This window comes from Zalophus californianus, chromosome 12 (genome assembly GCF_009762305.2).
Source record: "Zalophus californianus isolate mZalCal1 chromosome 12, mZalCal1.pri.v2, whole genome shotgun sequence".
NCBI classification, from domain to species: Eukaryota; Metazoa; Chordata; class Mammalia; order Carnivora; family Otariidae; genus Zalophus; species Zalophus californianus.
In genome coordinates, this window is record NC_045606.1 from 44,263,264 (window position 1) to 44,286,522 (window position 23,259).

Here is a 23,259-nt window from a genome sequence, read left to right on the forward strand (position 1 = left end):
GGAATTTAACCAAAATTTCGGAATAATCTAAAGAATGTTTATTCAAGCAAAGTGGTTGAATCTCATTAAAATCATCAGGTTTTATAGTGCTTTAACTTTTCCTTTTGTCCTTGTTTTTTGGTAACCCTGAAAACCAGCAGCCTTGCACTACAGTAGCTGTGAAAATAAGCAAACCAGCAACCACCAGAGTGGCAGGATAGGTTTGGAGCCTTCTGCAGATTATCATTATCTGACCTACCTGATAGCTGACATACTTAGGGCTTGTCTCTATTTGACCTGATGAAGACTTCACTCTTGTGTGAACAGCCCAATCCCTATAGCATTTGTTGAAAACCAATGGGGGCAAGTGTTTAACATTGTAGCTGACTCACTTTGGGGGATAGGAGGTAGAGTATGATACCAACTAGGGCTAAAAGAGACTATGATGAAAAAATTTTAAAGAAAAACTGGAAAATAACATACAGGTCTTTGAAAATCTCTGACATATCCTTGGAAATCCAGAAGGCCATGCACATATAGAACTCTTGGCATGTCCAAAAAAGAGCTGAGAAGGTCATAATCTCTTATCTCTGGCTGCCCTTGAGGGTCTATGCAAGCAGGAAGTGAATGCTATGTCAAAAATGTAAATTCTCTGATGAAAAATTGAAGAAATGCTCCAATACAAACACAATCTCCTGGCAGAGTCTGAAAGACTCTGACTCGCAGTATTTAAAACAAAACAAAACAAAACATCTTTGCCTGATCATTAGCTGACCGTTAAGCTAATGTAGCAGACACTTCAGTGGCCAAACATAATGAAGGATATAAGCTTGTACAGTTAGTCCTGGAACATCACTAAATAAACCAACAGCGGCAGCAGCAACAAACAGCAAAAACAAAAGACCCTGGGGAGGGAGACTCATAAAAAAACAGGAATGTGTGGCACATTCGAGGGATAAAAAGGAAGAGAGGGAAATTGTTCCTGAGGAAGTCTGGAACCTGGCAATAGTAGCAGAAAAGAGGAGGAGGAAATGAAGCTATATTGGAGATTTTATATATTTAAAAAATTATTTTGCTATTAATATGAACTAGATTATTCTAAATAAAATTGTTAATCATAATTCCTGGGACAACCGCTAAGGAGGTCACTAAAAAAATAGTAAAAGGAACAAGAGAAATGAAATACTATGAAATATTTAACCAAAAAAATGCAATAATGGAGAATACAGGAACAAGAAAAACATAAGACATGTAGAAAATTGCAAAATGGCAGACACCAATCCTATTAATTACATTAAATATGAACTCAACATTCCAATCAAAATCAGAGATTAGCTGAATGGTTAACAAAACAGAAAGATCCAATTACTTGTCGCCTACAAGACACTTCAGATTTTGAAACACAAATAGGTTGAAAGTAAAAGGAAGCAAAAAGATTTACCTTGGAAAGAATAAACAAGAAGAGCTGGAATGGCTACAGTAGTATCAGGAAAAATTATTTCAAGAAATTGTTACTAGAAGCAAAGAAGGACATTCTATAATGTAAGAGTAAATCCATCAGGAAGACATAACCATTATAAACAAATGCACTTAATGACAGTCTCAAAATACATGAAACAAAAATTGACAGCATTCAAAGGGGAAATAAACAATTCAACAACAATAGTTGGAAACTTTAATACCCTGTTTTCAATACTGGATGGAACCTGGCAGGACAGCAACAAAGAAATAGAACACTTGAACAACCAGTGCTAATAAACATCTACAGAATACTAATCCAAAACAGAATACAGATAGACCATGTCACACCATTAAAAAAAAATAATTAAAAGCCTCAATACAGGGCGCCCGGGTGGCTCAGTTGGTTAAGCGACTGCTTTCGGCTCAGGTCATGATCCTGGAGTCCCAGGATTGAGTCCCGCATCAGGCTCCCTGCTCAGCAGGGAGTGTGCTTCTCCGTCTGACCCTCCCCCCTCTCATGTGCTCTCTCTCTCTCATTCTCTCTCTCAAATAAATAAATAAAATCTTAAAAAAAAGCCTCAATACATTTTAAAGGCTTTAATTCATATAAAGAGTATGGACTGAATTGTGTACCCCTAAATTGATGTTGAAACCCCAACCCCAAATACCTTAGAATGTGTCTGTATTTGGAGACAGGCCCCCCTTTTTTTTTTAAGATTTTATTTATTTATTTGTCAGAGAGAGAGGGAGAGAGGGCACAAGCGGGGTGAGTTAACAGGAAGAGAGAGAAGCAGGCTCCCAGCCGAGCAAGGAGCCCGATGCAAGACTCCATCCCAGGACCCCGGGATCATGACCTGACCAGAAGGCAGATGCTTAACCGACTAAGCCATCCAGGTACCCCATTTATTTTAAGGGATGTAGAAAATAAAGATGTGAGTTTAAGACTTGATATTCTAAGATTTTATTTTATTTAACTGAGAGGGAGAGAGAGAGAGAACATGAGCTGGGGGAGGGGCAGAGGCAGAAGGAGAAGGAGGCTCCCCACTGAGCAGGGAGCCCGATGGGGGACTCGATCCCATGACCCTGGGATCATGGCCTGAGCTGAAGGCATACGTTTAACTGACTGAGCCACCCAGGCATCCCAAGATAGGGCCCTTAAAGTGGCACTTCAGTTAAAATGAGGCCACTAGAGTGGGCTCCAATCCAATGTGATTGGTATCCTGAAACAAGAGAATAGGACCTACAGAGAGGCACCATTGGCATGCATGTACAGAGAGATTACCATGTGAAGATGTGGCAAGGGAGAAACCACCTGCAAACCAAGAAGAGGCCTCAGAGGAAACAAGCCCTGACAGCAATTCACAAATATACAGAACTTAAATAACACACTCCTAAATAACCAATGAGTCAAAGAAATCAACTGGGAAATAATATTTTGAAATGAATGAAAATGAAAACATAACACAACAAAACTTACAGAATGCAGCTAAAGCAGTAAAGGGAAATTTACAGCTATAAATGCCTACATTAAAAAAGAGGAAACGTCTTACGTCAATAACATAATTTAACCCCTTAGTAAACCAGAAAATAATATTAAACCAATTATAAGCAGAAGAATGGAAATAACAATAATCAAAGTGGAAATACTAACATAGAAGAAACAAGTGAAAAACCAACAAAATCAAAAGTTGGTTCTTTGAAAAGATTAACAAAATTCCATTTACCATAACACAAAAAAGAATAAAAAATAAAAAATACAGGAATAAACTTTACCCTTCTTCAGAGACAATTTAGCCTACTTTATCATAACTGTGTAATTCTATTCAAGGAATCTGTCCAACTTGAGACACACAAAATGCCTTCTATTATAATAAACGGTACTTATCTACCCAATATTATATTCCTCCACCAGGACGCTATTTCTCAAATGGCAATCAGGACCATTCCTGTTGGCCATACCCTCACTTATCTTGGATATTTGGAATAATCATTAAAAATCTCCCGATACTACATACTATCATCCCATCAGTAGTCATATTTCCTTCAAAATAATATCTGTAAGTCTCTAAAATAAAATAAACACAAGTATTTAAAAAATTTATGTGATAATTGAATGCCTTTTCATGCTAACTCTTCAAACCCAATTTTTTTTAAATAACATTTGCATTTTTTTTTATTTTGGAAAATTTCGAACATGTATACCCAGAGATAGAATAGTATAATAAACACTTGTGGACCTAATACTTTTCACTCAGCTTTAATAATGATTATCATTTTGTCATTCTTGTTCATCTATTTCTTCTACTTTTTTTCCCAGCAGTATTTTAAGTCAAATACCAGACATTATGTCATTTCGCTGTGACTTCTTCAGAATACATCTTCAACTTTTAAAAAACATAACCATTATGCTATTATCACACAGCAAAATCTATAGGAATTTCCTAATTTAGGTGGTTTAATATCTGGTACATATCCAGATTTATATGGAGAATAAAACTAGAGAAGATGGTTCAAAACTTTTTTTTTAAGTTTTTATTTATTTATTTGTCAGAGAGAGAGCGTGCGCGCACAAGCAGGGGGATTAACAGGCAGAGGGAGAAGCAGGCTTCCCGCTGAGCAGGACACCCCCCCCCCCCCGGTGTGAGACACCCATCCCAGGATGCTGGAATCATGACCCGAGCCGAAGGCAGACACTTAAACTGAGCCACCCAGGCATCCCTCAAAACTGCTAACCTTGGAAAAAAGTAATAAACACCTCTGCTCTGGAAATCCCCCCAAAATTAATCTAAATAAATATAGTAGAGTTGTCAACTGACAACTGTATACTACTTAATTTCTTCCTAGTCAACCAAGGGGAATTGATATAGCTATAGCTAATACTTCTTGTTATTTCTTTATAAATACTACAGGACAAATAGAACAGTGTGTAACTAAACAAAACAAAGCTACCTTACTATCTAAGGCAGAACCAAATGGACTCTGGGATGTATTATCAGTATCTGGGTTTCATAATCTAGCAACCTGACTTCAAAACCGATTTAAAAAACTAATTTTTGTATTTTTATTTTTTATTTTTTATTTATTTATTTTTGCTTTTGAGGTAAGCCTGTATTGCTTTAATCTTTCCTGTTAGAACAGCTTTTAATGCATCTCAAAGATTTTGGATCATGTGTTTTCATTTTTGTCTCCATATATTTTTGAATTTCCTTTTTAATTTCTTGGCTGACCCATTCATTGTTTAGTAGCATGTTATTTGGCCTCCATGTATTTGTTTTCTTCCAGGTATTTTCTTATGATTGATTTCACAGAACTTAAATAGTTCAAAATTGTATGAAACCACACTAGACTCTGAAGAGCCAAAGCAATCTTGAAAAAGAGGAACAAAGCTGGAGATATCATAATCCCAGATTTCAAGATAAATTACAAAGCTGTAGTAATCACAACAATATGGTTCTTGAACAAAAACAGACACAGAGATCAACAGAATAGAACAGAGAGCCCAGAAATACACCCAGATTTTAAGGTCAATTAATCTATTATAAAGGAGTCAAGAATATACAATGGAAAAAAGACAATCTCTTCAACTAAGAGTCTTGGGAAAATGAGACTACTACATGCAAAATAATGAAACTGGGCCCTTTCTTATATCACATACAAAAATAAACTCAAAACAGATTAAAAACCTAAACTGAGATGTAAAGCCATAAAAATCCTAGAAGAAAACACAGGCAGTAATTTCTTTGATATCAGCCATAAAAACATTTTTCTAGATAGGTCTCCTCAGGCAAGGGAAAAAAAGCAAAAATAAACTATTAGGAATATATCAAAATAAAAAGCTTTTGCAAAGCAAAGGAAACCATCAACAAAACAAAAAGGCAACCAAAGGGATGGGAGAAGATATTTGCAAATGACATACCTGATAAAGGATTAATATCCAAAATATATAAAGAACTCATACAACACCAAAAAACCACAAATAATCTGAATAAAAATGGACAGAGGACCTAAAATGATATTTTTCCAAAGAAGATATACAGATGACCAACAGACACATGAAAAGATGCTCAATGTCACCAATCATAAGGAAAATGCAAATTAAAACCACAATGAGGTATCATTTAAACCTGTTCAGAAAGGCTAAAATCAAAACCACAAGAAATAACAAGTGTTGGTGAGGATGTGGAGATAAAGTAAACTCTCGAGCTACATGGGTGGGAATGCAAATTGGTATAGCCATGTGGGAAACATTATGGAGGTTCCTCAAAAAATTAACAAGAGAATTGCCATATGATCCAATAATTCCACTACTGGGTATTTACCCAAAGTAAATGAAAATGCTAATTCAAAAAGATACATGTAACTACTGCAACATTATTTACAATAGCCCAATATGGAAACAACCTAAGTGTCCATCAACAGATGAATAAATAGAAAAGTGGCATATATGTAGGGGTGTGTGTGTGTAGACATCCATACCCACACACACACACTGGAATATTACTCACCCATAAAAAAGAATGAGATCTTGCCATTTGCAACAATATGGATGGACCTAGAGGGAATAATGTTAAGTGAAATGAGACAGAAAAGACTTTCTTGCACAGACTATCAAGAATATTTAACAAGCATGAGAAATTGCCCTCTCCTAGCATAATAGGTCATTCTGGGCTCAAATTTTTTATTTTATTTTTAAAGATTTTATTTATTTGACAGAGAGAGACACAGCGAGAGAGGGAACACAAGCAGGGGGAGTGGGAGAGGGAGAAGCAGGCTTCCCGCGGAGCAGGGAGCCTGATGCGGGGCTTAATCCCAGGACCCTAGGATCATGACCTGAGCCGAAGGCAGATGCTTAATAACTGAGCCACCCAGACGCCCCTCTGGGCTCAAATTTAAATTGTAATGTAGCATATTTGATATACCAAAATAACTGCACTTCAAAATTCCTAGCTTTATCACAAGTTAAATAACTTTTTGTTTGCTCTCAAAAATGTAACCTTCTCAATTGAACACATATGAACTACCATGAAAAGGCATAGAGTTCCCATTAAGCATTCATGATGTTAATCTGCATTATGTGTTTTCATTTTGTTCAAAGTTGTTATAGTTATAACTCAGGTAAACTGGGTTATGATTTTGAATAAACAGATGACTGGTAAAAAGTTTATTTCATTTCCCTTATCTCTAATAATAAAGCATAAAAAGCACACACCTCTTAATAACATGAAAAATATATATTTATTTTATTGAAGGAACAAGGGGATTCTTGGATCAATGATTTCCTATCTATTCATCCCACTGGGATGATTCCAGTTAGTTTTACTCTTTATTAACTCCACCTTCCCTTGAACTGAATTTTTTTCCTCTTGCATATAAAGTAATAAATAATACTTATGAGTACTGTTAATGTAATATTATCAACATTTTTATGTTTGCTTTTAGTTAGAACAGGACCATATTTTTATTTTTTTGTTTTATATTTTAATATATATTTGTTTGTTTTGTATAATTAAAAGCTAATTTCTAGAAACAGTAAGTCCAGGTCCTACCTAAATAACTTGACTATTTAATAAAAGCTATGAGAAAAAAAATCAAAAGTAAAAGGTAGTTTGTCTAGGTTAGATACATATTCTCAATTTTAATATTTTCTTTTACTCCTAACTTTCTAACAGGCTAAGAATTATATAATATTTTGAATAACAGAGACCATCAAAAGTGCCCATTCATAGAATACTTCAGGCTTATACAATGAGTATATAATGTAACAGTTCTCTCATTTACATAGTCAATGAATCGGAGCTTCAGAAAGTGAGTAAGCAGGGCGATCAGGAGAACTGAGGCTTTCCAACATTTAGATCACTGCCTTTCCCATTCTGTGCAATGAAACAGAAAGGATCCAGGCACCACTAGAATCTCTTACCTTAACCCATTAGTCACTTGTGTGACTCCAGGCCTACCCTGGCTAACACAATGGCCACTGAGCACATGAAATGCAGCTACTCTGAAACGAGATGTGCTGTTGAAGTGCAAAATACACAATGGATTATGAAGACTTAGAATGGGAAGCAAAAGTGAAATATCTCATTTGTAATTTTAATATTGATTGCATCTTGAAACATTTGGGATTTATTAGCAAAATGGAATAGTTTATTAAAATTAATTTCACCTGCCTCTTTTTACTTTCGCATTAGCTACTAAAAAATTAAAAATGATGTATATCACTTACATTTGAGGCTTGTATTATATTTCAGATTAACAATGCTGCTTTAGAGGATTCTCATTCACGTTTCTGTTCTTGGCTTACCCTTTATAAGAGCTATGATAGTCCTGCCTGCAACCTTGTTTTCTAAGCACAATTATGGTTCTCCAATTTTTTCCCCCTTTCAATATTTCCATCCTATATTTTCCCCAATTATCCTCTGTTCATGGTGTTGTATCCATAACTAAGTCTGAAACACCACTAACACTGGGAATGGGGTTGTGTCTATTCTCTTACAGTCCTGCAAAATGCAGCATACTCACAGCCTGTAAGGGCATTTAAGATGCCAGCTTGCTGATTATTGCCACAGTTAACTAAAAAGACAAATCCAGGCGCCTGGTGGCTCAGTCAGTTAAGCATCTGCCTTTGGCTCCAGATTCTATGTTAAATCACTTTTTTTCCCCAGAAAACATAAAGCAATCAAATTCCTAACACTAACAAAGCTACTACCCAAGACTGCTATATAATTTTGTGGGACCCAGTACAAAACGAGAATGTGGGTTCCTCTGTTAAAAAATTAAGAAGTTTAAAAGAGCCACAGGAGGGTATGAAAACAGAGGTGGAGTCTTAAATAACTGTAAAGTCACACTTCCTTAAAGGCAGCCCTGGAAATCATGGATTCTGCATAGGTATGTGGTAGATGCGGTAACAGTGGCCAGAAAAAGCTACCAAACAGAGGAGAAAAGGAAAAAAAAGTCCAGTACACTGTACCTGCCATACCATTATTTGAAAAGAAAGCCAAGGGTACTTCTGATACTTAACCTTTTTGGAGCTTATACTATCTCTGATGTTCCAGAGTCTATGGCATCCTCAAAAATGTTGTCGGACCTCTCCTTCCATATCATTTTTCAAGTAGTTGCAGACTAATATATGTATATATAATAAAACAAATTATTTGAGAAAGGAATACTGCAAGCTCCAAATTTCATTAGATTTGAAATACATTTCCAGAATATAATAATAAACCTAACAGGATAAGATTTTAAGAAAAAAGGAATTAATATTTGTTAAAAATATACACATGGGTGATTAATATAGACAATCACCATGAGTCTTGCAACCTTTCTGTTTGGCAAGCATAAAGAGAAAAACCATTGTGAAGACTAGCAATCGAGCTTTCCAAAAAATGTCAGATCCTTGGGTGGAAGGAGCAACCTTAATAGTGGTCCGCTTGCTTTTCTAGTTCACTCCAATTCTGTTAAATATTAGACATTCATAGGATTAATATTAATGTCTGCTATTTTAACATTTGATAATCCTTATAAACTTAGTAGACCATCTGGCCACTTTACACTCAATCTTTTTTTACTCCTTGGCTTTTTGGAGCCAAAGCCCAGGTTTCTCATTAATAATCAACAATGTTACAGTTTTCTCCTGGTGCTTCTGATTCTCTTAAAGTTATAAATGTGAAGTAGAATGGAACATAGACGACACACTTAGAAGAAACGGAAGGATTTCTAAACAAAGATATTAAATGGTTTGCTCACAGAAATGTGTTTGTCTACTCTAAGTCCCTCAGGGCCCCCTCAGTCCAATACATAGCCCTGAGGCACCTCCAGGAAAGAAAGGAAAATCCCAGGCTTCAAGGTGTTCCTGATAATGCCAGCTACCCCAGCTGCACTAGTAATACAGATTAATAATCCCATTTAATTAGAGTTTAAATTCAAAATGTACTGGAGATATTAATGTAGAAGGAATACAAGATCTGGAAGTAGGAAGGCATTCTTTGGGGATGAAATTATCAGTTTCATATTAATTGACATGGTGTTTTATTATCTTCAAAACAGCAACTAATAAAATAAAAACTTTTAATAACTGAGATCATATTGCAACACTCAAGAAAATCCTTTAAGATATCTGATACTGAGAATTAATGTGTAATTTGATGTTCCATTAATTCATAGTATTGAAATACAAGTAGTATTTTTCAGTAGTACACTGAAAATAATCTTTTCATCAGAATGACTAATGCGCCAATCTCAAATGTGCCAGAACAGGAAAAATAATCCTTTGCGAAGCTAGTTCTCTAAGAGAAGGCACTGTCCTCAATTTTTCTCACTTGGGCTGTTGACACTGGTAAATGCTCGGGCATATAATTAATTAGGAGGACTTGCCCTCAGTATCAGACCCATACCTGGGCTCATTTACATGCATTTTCTTTCTCTAATGGGTATTAGAGATGCCAGCTTAACCTACTGAGTAATGACCTCTTTTCACCTATTAAGTTATGATTAGTATTTTCTATTATGAATTAGAGATATATGTTTCTGGTTTCAACAGAAATACATGCACATTGTGTGATATTTGAGAAAAAATATAAAAAATGAATCTCAAGGGGCATCTGAGTGACTCAGTTGTTAAGCGTTTGCCTTCGGCTCAGGTCATGATCCCAGGGTCCTCGGATCCAGGCCCGCATGGGGTTCCCTACTTTGCAGGGAGCCTGCTTCTCCCTCTCCCACTCCTCCTGCTTGTGTTACCTCTCTTGCTGTCTCTCTCTGTCAAATAAATAAACAAAATCTTTAAAAAAATAAAGAATGAATCTCATTTCTTTGTGTCTTCCTCAATTTCTTTCATGAGTATTTTATAGTTTTCTGAGTACAGATTCTTTGCCTCTTTGGTTAGATTTATTCCTAGGTATCTTATGGTTTTGGGTGCAGTTGTAAATGGGATTGACTCCTTAATTTCTCTTTCTTCTGTCTTGTTGGTGTATGGAACTGGAGGGCATTATGCTGAGCGAAATAAGTCAATCAGAGAAAGAGATGTATCATATGACCTCACTGATATGAGGAATTCTTAATCTCAGGAAACAAACTGAGGGTTGCTGGAGTGGTGGGGGTGGGAAGGATGGGGTTGCTGGGTAATAGACATTGGTGAGGGTATGTGCTATGGTGAGCGCTGTGAATTGTGTAAGACTGTTGAATCACAGACCTGTACCTCTGAAACAAATAATACGTTATACGTTTAAAAAAAAAAAAAAAAGACGAAGATAGCAGGAAGGGAAGAATAAAGGGGGGGAATCAGAGAGGGAGACAAACCATGAGAGACGATGGACTCTGAAAAACAAACTGAGGGTTCTAGAGGGGAGGGGCCTGGGGGGATGTGTTAGCCTGGTGATGGGTATTAAAGAGGGCGTGTACTGAATGGAGCACTGGGTGTTATATGCAAACAATGAATCATAGAACACTACAGCAAAAACTAATGATGTAACGTATGGTGATTAACATAATAAAATAAAAAATGAATCTCAATTTAATCTCTTAGAGATAATGACTTTGCATTTTAGTATACTTTTTTTTTACATAATTTAAATCAATATTGAATTTGTTTTATATCCAATTCTAATTTCCACTTCTCCTTTCCAATAAAAGCAAACTATAACATACTTTCTGCACCATACATAATACTAAGTATTTTGCTAGGTCATCTTAAACAAATGTCCCTCAACAAAACTATAAATCTCCCCTCCCATATTCTTGAAATATAAAAACAAATGTGACAATCTATTTAAGTAGATATCTATTTTTATTGATTTGACTTCATTAATTTATTGGAATGCGGTAGGCTCTTTTGAGCTAAATAATTAGCACTCAAAATCTTCCCCCACTGATGTCATTTGCTATTGCTTCTCTTCTGGTTTCTTCAAGAATTCCAAGACCTATGTAATTTTTCTTAGATCTCTCATTGTTTTCCTTAAGTTGTTCTACTTTTGCTACTGGAAAGACTCTGCATTCTTAACATTATGGATCCTCAACATTACTGACCAAATTATAGTAAAACCAATTTGGATTCTAATATGTTAGCCTTTTCCTATTTATTTCCCACACATGCCTCAGATTATTCATTTTTAAAATATTTTTTATATTTGTTTTGAATTTCAGAAGGAGATCGTTGAATGAATCACACTCTTCAGTTTATGCCATGCATATTATTGGTTGATATGAAACCCCTCACATTTTTCCTCTAAACTTCCAGTTTTAGATCTCAATCCCCTGTCACCATCTACCATAACCATTTAATGTTTATTATGTGTACCTTGATAAATATTTGTCTTTGACAAACACATTATTTGATGCATAAGAGAATTTTTTTATTTATTAAAAAAAAGTTTGCCACGGTTTCTTACCTATTTTCTTCCCTCCACTCACAACTGAGTTTCAAAAATCAGTTCATAAAACCAGGGTACATCTAGTTCTTTACAAGTGTCCCTGCAGTTATTTCCATCCCTTGGGTGATGGATACCTATTCTGTCTAACTGTTTCTGATAGCACAAGCAGTGCTATAACTGAATACATTTATACAAGCTCCCTTGTGGGTCTATTAAGCTTTCTGCCCTCTAAACATAGTAACATGGGTGGGTTATAAGATTGTGGCATGTTAAATTTTATGAAATGCTGCCAGATTCCTTTCCAGGGAGGCTATATTGGTTTATATATAACCAAAAATGCATAGACTCCCTACTTCCTAACTCATCTAAGAACTCAATTTTCTAATGTTTAAAAATCTACTCAGCATAAAGTAGTATATCAGGTATTTTAAACTGCAATTCTTTCATTACTGATGAGCTTGCATTAGCCTATGTTTATATATATGTTCATATATTTTATATACTTTGCTCATTTTTCTTTTGGGTTTCCGCCTTTATCTTTTTCATGTCAAGTAGTTCCCTCAGTACTTCTGGACATTTGTCCCTTGTCTTTCTCAGCTTGGCCTGCTACAACAAAATACCACCGGCTGGGTGGCTTAAACCATAGATGTTTCTTTCTTGTAATTGGTCTACTTGAATGCTATTAATCTGATCAAAAACATTTCTAAAATCTCTCCTAATTCCTACAGAAAATAATTTTCAAAAGTATGCTCTTCCTCCAAATGTTCAAGCTGACTCAAAGTTTGTCTATGGTTTAAGTTTTCTGTTCATTCTTCATCAAATGAGGAGAGCTCTACTGATGCCCAGTCATTACTAATAAGTAGGGTGTGTGGTCTGACCTTGGTTTTCTGTTTTTTTGACATCAAATAACTGAATCCACTTTCCTGGGCCAAATTTCAGTGAACAGAGAACTTGGAAGAAGTCTTGTTAGCCTCAGATAGGACTGTCACAGGCTTATTCGACTACCACTTTGCTTTTTAACAACCTAGGAGATACATGAAAAACTACAGTACTTAATATGAACTGCTACTATTTTACCTCTTTGATCATACTTTATCTACAAATATGGTAGAGTAGTTTACATTGCATCCCATTCTCTGCCTACTGACAACTGTTTTCTAGAACTATAATTACAAATGAGTATAAAAGATGGTATGGAGACAGGGGCAGAATGAGGAAAGCAGCCCTACTGCTGTTTAAAAAAGCTGCACCATAAGGCAACCAAATTGGTAAAGAAGTAAAACTCTCATTATTTGCAGATAGCATAATACTATACAGAGAAAATGCTGAGCACTTCACCACGAAACTATTAGAAATAATAAATTTAGTTAAGTTGCAGCATACAAAATTAATATGCAAAACTTTGTTACATTTCTATACCCTAACAACAAAGTAGCAAAAACAGAAAGAAAACAATTCCATTTACAATTGTACCAAAAAGCATAAAATACCTAAGAACTAACTTAAGAAAATGGAAGACTGGTACGCTGACAACTATATGACACTAATGAAGTAAATTGAAAATGACACAAACAAATGGAAAAATATTCTATGCTCATGGATTGGGAGAATATTGTTAAAATGTATATATTACCCAAAACAGTATACAGATTTAATGGAATCCCTATCAAAATACCAATAGCATGTTTCACAGAACTAGAATAAACCTAGTTTATATGGAACCATAAAAGACCCTGATTAGCCAAAGCAATCTTGAGCAAAAACAACAAAGCTGCAAGTATCACAATACCAAATTTCAAGATATACTACAAAGCTATAATAATCAAAGCAGTAGGGGCACCTGGGTGGCTCGGTTGGTTAAGCAACTGCCTTCGGCTCAGGTCATGATCCTGGAGTCCCGGGATCGAGGCCCGCATCGGGCTCCCTGCTCGGCGGGGAGTCTGCTTCTCCCTCTGACCCTTTTCCCTCTCGTGCTCTCTAACTCTCGTTCTCTTGCTCTCAAATAAATAAAATCTTTAAAAAAAAAATAATCAAAGCAGTATGATACTGGCACAAAAACAGACACACAGATCCAACAGAACAAAACAGAGCCAGAAATAAACCCATACCCATACGGTCAATTAATCTACAACAAAGGAGGCAAGAAGACACAATGGGGGAAAGACAATCGCTTTGATAAATGGTGCTGGGAAAACTGGACAGAAGCATGCAAAAGAATGAAAGTGGACCACATTCTTATATCATACACAAAAATAAACTCAAAGTGTATTAAAGATCTAAATGTGAGACCTGAAACCATAAAACTCCTAGTCAAAAATATAGGCAGTAGCCTGACATTAGCCTTAGCAACATTTTTCTAGATATGCCTTCTCAGGCAAGAGAAACAAAATAAAAAATAAACAATTGCAAATACACCAAAATAAAAAGCTTTTGTGCAGTGAAAGAAACCATAAACAAAATGAAAATGCATTCTACTGAATAGGGGAAGTCATCTGCAAATGATACAACTGATGAGAAGTTAATATCCAAAACAAACTCAAACACACAAAAAAATAATTTAAAAATTATGTCCAGTTAAAATATGGGCAGAGAGGGGCACCTGCGTGGCTCAGTCAGTTAAGCGTCTGCCTTCGGCTCAGGTCGTGATCCCAGGGTCCTGGGATAGAGCCCCACATTGGGCTCCCTGCTCAGCAGGGAGCCTACTTCTCCCTCTCTCTCTGCCTACCACTCTGCCTGCTTGTGTGCTGTCAAATAAATAAATAAAATCTTGAAAAAAAAATGGGCAGACAACCTGAATAGACATTTCTAAAGAAAATGTAGAGATGGCCAACAAACACAAAACCATGCTAGTCATACTACTTACAACAGCTCCACTAATCATAAGGAAAAAGCAAATCAAAACCACAATGAGATATTACCTTAGATTTTTTAGAATGGCTAGAATCACAAAAACAATAACAAGGGCTGGCAAGGATGCAAAGAAAAAGGAAACCTCATGCACTGTTGGTGGGAATATAAATTGGTGCAGCCACTGTGAAAAAGAGTATCTAGATTCCTCAAAAAATTAAAAATTGAAAATACTACATGGTCCAGGAATTCTACTATTGGGTATTTACCCCACCCCCAAAACCCCAAAATGCTAATTTGAAAAGACATATGCACCCCTATGTTTACTGTAGCATTACTTATAATAGCCAAGATACGGAAGCAACCTGAGATTTCATCGTTAGATGAATGGATAGAGAAGATGTTGTATACACACACACACACAATAGAATACCATTAAGGTATAAAACCGAATGAGATCTTGCCATTTGCAAAAACATGGATGCATCTAGAGGATATTATGCAAAGTGAAAGAAGTCAGAGAAAGACAAACACCATATAATTTCATTTACATGTGGTATCTAAAAAACAAACAATATAGGCAGAAAGAAACCCATGAGTAGAGTGAACAAACCGGTGGTCACCAAAGGGAAGGAGAATGGAGAGATGGGCACAATGGGTGCACAGGAGTGGGAGATAACAGGCTCCCAGTTATGTAATGAATAAGACACGAAGATAAAAGGTACAGCACAGGGAATACAGTCAGTGGTTCTGTACAGGGCTGTACGGTGACAGATGGAGCTACACGTGTGGTGAGCAGAGCATACTGTATACACTTACAAATCACTCTGGTGTATACCTAAAACTAACACAACACTGTATGCCAACTACACTTCAATTAAAAAAAATTACTAAGAAAGTAGACAGATGGTTGTCCATCATTTCCTTCTGTCAAAACGTTCATTTCTGAACTGGGAGTAGAGGACAGAGAAAAGTACATATGATCTTCCTTCACACCAAGACGCATGTTCCATTTCATACAGTATGGTGTGAGTAGACTTGGCTTATGTTCCAATTTTAGTTAGAAAAGGCTTTCCATTAGTAAAATTTTTTCTACACTCTATTAATAGCTCTTTATTTTTCATCCTTTTTCTTTTTCTCTATGTTTATTTTTAAGAGAGAGAGGGAGAGCAGGGGGAGGGGCAGAAGGACAGGAAAAGAGAGAGAGAGTACCAATGCGAGACTCGGACCCAGGACCCTGGGATCATGACCTGAGCCAAAGGCAGACGCTTAACCAACTGAGCCACCCAGGCGCCCTGAAAGAAAAGTCCTTGAAGGAAAAGTGTTACTCCAGGGAACACACTAAGAATAAGAAAACAAAACAGCCTCATTGCTGATTTGGAGAAAGTTTCAGTGGTCTGGATAGAAGATCAAACCAGCCTCAACATTCTCTTAATCCAAAGCTTAATCCAGAGCAAGGCCCTAACTCTCTAATACTGTGAAGACTGACAGAGGTGAGGAAGCTGAAGAAAAGTTTGAAGCTAGGAGACGTTGTTTGTGAGGTTTAAGGAAAAAGGCCACCACCGTAACATACAAGTGCAAGGTGAAGCAGCAAGGGCTGATGGAGAAGCTGCAGCAAGTTGACCAGATCTAACCAAGATAATAAGTGAAGGTGGCTACACTAAACAACAGATTTTCAGTGTAGATGAAACAACCTTATATTGGAAGAAGATGCCATTTAGGAATTTCATTGCTGGAAAGGAAAAGTCAATGCCTGGCTTCAAAGCTTCATAGGGCAAGCTGACTCTCTTGTTAGGGGTTAATGAAGCTGTGACTTTAAGTTGAAGCTAAAGCTCACCATTAAGACTTATTCTTAATCTACTCTGCCTGTGTTCTAGAAGTGCAACAACAAAGCCTGGATGATAGCACATCTGTTTACAACATGATTACTGAATATTTTAAATTCACTGCTGAAAACTGAAACAAAAAGATTTCTTTCAAAATATGATAACTCACTGACAACACACCTAGTCACCCAAGAGCTCTGACAGAGATGTACACTGGCAGCAATGTTGTTTTCATGCCTGCTAACACAGTATCTATTCTGCAGCCCATGTCTTGAGTAATTTCAACTTTCAGGTCTTTTGATTTAAGAAACACCTTTCATAAAGCTATAGCTGCCACAGACTCTCATTCCTCTGATGGATCTGGTCAGGTAAATTGAAAGCTTTCTGGAGAGAATTTCCATTCCAGACATCATTAAGAACACTTGTGATGCATGAGAAGAAGTCAAAACATCAACATTAACAGAAGTTTGGAAGAGGTGATTCTGATCCTCATGGATGACTTTGAGGGGTTTAAGACTTCAGTGGAGGAAATAACTGCAGATATGGTAGAAATAGTAAGTGAACTAGAATTAGAAGTGAGGCCTGAAGATGTGACTAAACTGTTGCAAAGTCATGATAAAATGTGAACGGATGAGATGTTGCCTCTTACACATGAACATAGAAAGTGGGTTCTTGAGTTGGAATCTATTCCCAATGAAGATGCTGTGATGATGACTGAAATGACAATAAAGGATTTAGGGTATTCCATAAACTTGGTTAATAAAAGAACAGCAGGGTTTGAGAGGACTGACTCCAATTTTGAAAGAAGTTCTACCCTGGGTAAAATGCTATCAAACAGCACTACCTGCTACAGAAAAATCATCTGTGAAGGTGAGAGTCAATTGATGAGCAAACTTCACTGTTGTCTTTTTTTAATTGCTACAGCCACCCCAACCTTCAGCTACCACAACCCTGATCAGTCAGCAACCTTCAACATCAACCCTCCACGAGCAAAGGAATACAACTTGCTGAAAGGTCAGATGATGGTTAGCATTTTTTAGCAATATTTTAAGATTATGGTATGCACACTTTTTTTAGACATGACATTGGACTTTTAATGGACAATGGTATAATGTAAACATAACTCCGATATGTACTGGGAAACAAAAAATTAATGTGACCCACTTCATTGCATTTTTACTTCATTGTGGTAGTCTGGAACTGAACCCACAGTATCTCCCAGGTATGCCTGTATTCCTCAAAGCAACTGGTCTAGAGTTATACATGTTACAGACATTTCCAAATTAGGCAAAAACAAAAATTTCTATCTAAAGTATAAGGGGAAAAAAAAGGAAGGAATTAAAACGAATTCAGAGAAAAAAATGAATTCAGAGTACAGTTGAAGTTATAGAGCTCGCTTTTAAATTCTCAGGCTTGGGGCACCTGGGTGGTTCAGTCAGTTAAGCCACTGCCTTCGGCTCAGTTCATGATCCTGGAGTCCCGGGATCGAGTCCCCCATCAGACTCCCTGTTCGGCAGGGAGTCTGCTTCTCCCTCTGACCCTCCCCCTTCTTATGCTCTCTCTCTCATTCTCTGTCTCTCTCAATAAATAAAAATCTTTAAAAATAAAAATAAATTCTCAGGCTCTTACAGATAGTGCTGTTTTATTAGACTGAGTTGGTGTGGTTTATAAATGGGGCTATGATTTCTACACCGGTTCTCCTGAGAGCCAGAAAGCCATTATTTTAAATCAAGTATTTATATAATTCCTCTTTGAGCCGCTTGGGGTCTAAATGAATGGTTGTCTATGATGATGAAATGAAACTGACTTTGCTCTACCAGAAAATATGTAACCGACCAAAGAAAATACTAAAGTACAAAAACTGCACGATGTTGAAAAAAAAAGCATCAATGGTAAACAAAATAGCAACACTAAAAGCTCCCATGCTGTGGTCTCAGAAAAGTTTTATTTCCTAGGAGTTCTTAACTCTGGAGTGAAGATATAATTTTATATGCTTTGGATTATTCGAAATGTCCACAAAATCCTTTTGTTGCTAGAAAACACTTCTAGGGCATAGATCACCTGGTCGCGGCGCCTGTTTTTGTGAAACTCTTTAAACCAGTTCACCTTAAAAGGAGATACTTTGAGAAACAAGGCACAAGAGCTATGCAGGAACACCAAAGCCAAATGCAATAAAAAAATAATCAAGAGTTCTTTATTCAGTCTGAGAAAATTTCTACAGACACAACTGAAATATGTCACTGTCAAAGGGTTGGTGTTCCAACTATCACTGCTTATCATAGCCATGCATGGTTACACAGAATGTAAGGACCAATGATTTTTCTTTAATCACTATGTAAAATTTCTTCTTTTACACTTAATCTTTTACAAAAGAATAAAGGAATTCAGTTTTTCTGACGTTCCCAAAAATTCAGCATGTAATACTTTTCTTCAAGTTGTACATAGATGATAAATAGCACTAGTTTCAGCCTGATTTGCTTCATTGGTAGACCATTAAAAAAGACAAGTAATGAAAATATGTATAGAGCTTATATTAAGTACAAAATGAATGGTAAATCTAATTAAAATAACTTTGGGTATAATAAATAAAAGAGAGCAAGAAGATGACAGAAGGGAACTGACACTGGTAAAAAGAGTTATCTTCAAAGCATAGTGCAGTGTTTTACTCTAACAATTTTACACTAATAATTCTATAAATTAATATGTATTATTCTCATTTTAGAGATAACTACAAAAAGATTCAGAGAGAGTAAGGGAGGGGCACCTGGGTGGCTCAGATGGTTAAGCGGTCCACCTTCGGCTCAGGTCCTGTGATAGAGCCCCACGTTGGGCTCCCTGCTCAGCGGGGAGTCTGCGTCTCCCTCTCCCTCTGCCTCTCCCCCTGTTCATGCTCTATCTCTCTGTCTCAAATGAATAAAAAAAATATATTTTTTAAGATTTTTATTTATTTACTTGACAGAGAGAGACACAGTGAGAGAGTGAACACAAGCAGGGGGAGTGGGAGAGGGAGAAGCAGGCTTCCCGCTGAGCAGGGAGCCCGATGTGGGGCTCGATCCCAGGACCCCCCGAGCCGAAGGCAGACATCCAACAACTGAGCCATCCAGGCACCCCTAAATAAAATCTTTAAAAAAAAAAATCAAAGAGGGTAAGGGAATGGTTTAAGGTCATATGTATTGCCTGGAGCTGTCTGCCCTGGAGTCTATACAATTTATTATGGAAGACACATCAATCCTACATGGCAAGGGAAGCAGCGTCTTTACTCACTAAGAGATTAATTGCAGAGGGCCTTAAAAATTGAACAATAAAAATTTGGCATTCATCATAAGAAAATAGAGATCCAGCAATTTAGAGAAAAGAATAAAATGAATCAGTATTTTAAAAAATAGAAATATAGCCAAACATTGAATTACCACAGTAAAGGAACAGAGGTTAACAAAAGAAGAAGCTGTTTTAGTCATTAGATGGTATACAATAAGGATTAGAATGACAATGAAGGGGAGAACGCCCTATTTGTGATAAAACAAAGCCTATAAAGATGTATTCCCTAGTGGCTTGCCTAATCAGCTCCATTGCCCCAATCATCTTGATAAGAAAAGGGCTCTTCTGCCCAATGTTGGACTCTGGAAGAACTGAAGCCAAGTGTTTACCCCCTTCCCACCATCGATGCTGGTGGGAGAAGCAGTTGAAGAGGAACTGGATGTCTGTCAGTGGAGATGCACAAGCTTCTATCAGAGTAGCTGGAATATTGCACCCATGGTTACTTTACTTCTACAATCAACAGTCTTAGATGTGGGAGGGCCTTTAAAACAACCAGTATACAAATTACTTCTAGTACATGCTCACTCAGCCTCTTTTTGAGCCCTTCCAGCTGTGATTCTCATTTTGTGGTGGGGTCACTTCCATGGTTAGGATAGTCTCTCACAGTTCATGCTCAAACAAACAGCAACGAAAAAAAGGAAAGGTCATGCCAAGCAAATATACTGTTTGGACCTTGTACGGATCCAGATTGGAAAAAACCAATTGTAAACAGACATTTATGAGATGACTGGGGAAAATTATGGGTTTAATATTTTTAAATTATTTTATGTTAAATGGTGTTATGATATGGGGCTATATTTTAAAAAAGTCCTCTGGGATGGATATATACTAAGGAATCAATATTTATAGGTATGAAAATATAATATCTGAGGTTCTCTTTAAAATACTCATATACATACAAGGTGTTGGGAAGAACTATGGACTTCTCTGCACTTTGTTATTTGAAAATTTCCAGATGTTAAAAAGTGACCTAACAATAGTATGTGTGTATGAATACATATTAATGAAGACCAGGTGTACACTGATTAATCTCACTTATACAGATAGATCCAAAGTGCTATTTGGATGTGTCTGTCTAAATTTGGAAGGTAGCTCTCCAAAATATTTTCAATGACTATCTGTATGTCCTGGAATTCTAAATGATTTTTTAAACTTCACTTCTGTCTCTCTTTTATCACATTTCAACAATGTATGTTTTTATTTTATAATCACAGTATACATAAAAAGAAATGTATAAAAAATGCATGAAGGGTTGTTTTATTAAACATAGTACTGAAAGTCCCGGTCACAACAATCAGACAAGAAGTAAAAGGCATCCAAACTGGTAGGGAAGAAGTAAACTGTCACTATTTGCAGATGACATGACATGACATTATAGAAAACCCTGGAGTCTTCACCATAAAACTACTAAATCTAATAAATTTGAGTAAAGTTCCAGGACAGATATACAGAATATGTTTCATTTTTATACACTAAAAAAAGTTAGGAAAACAATGGCATTTACAACTGCACAACAAAGAATAAAATACCTAGGAATAAATTTAACCAAGGAAACTATATGGTCAACTAATCTTCGACAAAGCAGGAAAGAATATCCAATGGAAAAAAGTCTCTTCAACAAATAGTGCTGGGAAAACTGGATGGCAACATGAAGAATAAAAGGGGACCACTTTCTTAAACCATACACAAAAAGACTCGGATGAAAGACCTTAATGTGAGACAGGAAACCATCAAAATCCTAGAGGAGAACAAAGGCAGCAACCTCTTTGTCCTTGACCATAGCAACTTCTTACTAGACACATCACCACAGGCAAGGGAAGCAAAAGCAAAAATGAACTATCAGGACCTCTTCAAGATAAAAAGCTTCCTGCACAGCAAAGGAAACAATCAACAAAACCAAAATGCAGGTTATGGAATGCGAGAAGATATTTACAAACAACATATCTGAAAAAGGGTTAGTATCCAAAACTACCAAAGAACTTAACCAAACTCAACACCCAAAAACAAATAACCCAGTTGAGAAATGTGAAGACATGAATAGACACACTTTTCCAACAAAGATGTCCAGGTGACTAACAGACACATGAAAGATGCTCAACATCAGTCATCATCAGGGAAATACAAACCAAAATCACAAAGAGATACCATCTCACACCTGTCAGGATGACTAAAATTAACAACACAAGAAAACAACAGGTATTGGCAAAAGCAAACTATATGGTCTGCAGAGAGAAGGGAAACCTCTTGCACTGTCGGTGGGAATGCAAACTGGTACAGCCACTCCGGAGAAGAGTATGGAGGTTTCTCAAAATGTTAAAAATAGAACTAAGTGGAGCACCTGGGTGGCTCAGATGGTTGAGCCTCCAACTCTTGGTTTCAGCTCAGGTCGTGGTCTCAGGGTCATGGGATCAAGCCCTGTATTGGGCTCCATGCTCCGAGCTCTGTGCTCAGCAAGGATTCTGCTTCTTTCCCTCTCCCTCTATTCCTCCCCCTGCTCACATGCACTCTAAAATAAATAAATAAATCTTAAACAAACAAAAAAAGATAGAACCATCCCAGGATCCAGCAATTGAACTACTAGGTATTTACTCAAAGGATACAAAAGTACAGATTTGAAGGGGTACACACACCCTGATGTTCATAGCAGCATTATCAACAATAGCCAAATGATGGATAGAGCCCAAATGTTCCATTGACTGATAAATGGATCAAGCAGATGTGGTGTGTGTGTGTATTTATATATGTGTGTGTGTGTGTGTGTGTGTGTGCGCGTGCACACGTATATGTGTGTGTGTGTATATATATATAATAGAATATTACTCAGCCATCAAAAAGAATAAAATCTTGACATTTGCAGTGACATGAATGGAGCTAGAGTGTATTATGCTAAGTGAAATAAGTCAGTCAGAGAAAGACAAATACCATATGATCTCACTCATATGTGGAATTTAAGAAAGGAAACCAGAAGAATATATGGGAAGAGGGGAAAGTCAAAAAGGACAGAGGAAAATAAGCCATAAGAGACTCTTAACGATAGAGAACAAACTGAGGGTTGATGGAGGGAGCAGAGTGGGGGACGGGCTAGATGGGGGACGGGTATTAAGGAGGGCACTTGTTATGATGAGCACTGGATGTTGTATGTAAGTAATGAATCACTGAATTCTACTCCAGAAACCAATATTGCACTGTATGTTAACTACCTAAAATTTAAATTAAAAAAATTTAACCAAGGAGATAAAAGGCCTACCCTAAAAACTGTAATATACTGTTAAAAACAAATCGAAGACACAAGCAGATGGAAAGATATTCCATGCTCCTGGTTTCAAGGAATATCATTAAATGTCCACACTACCCAAAGCAATCTACAGATTCAATGCAATTCCTTTCAAAATATCAATTGTATATTTCATAAAACTATAATAAATAATCCTGAAAGTTGTATGAAACCACAAAAGATCCTAAATAGC

The 23,259-nt window shown here is 36.7% G+C and overlaps 1 pseudogene; it reads left to right on the top strand.

The window, feature by feature from the left end:
* Window positions 1-16,905: 16,905 nt before the first annotated feature.
* The window catches only part of LOC113911091, a 34,727-nt pseudogene continuing 28,373 nt past the window's right edge, over window positions 16,906-23,259 (top strand).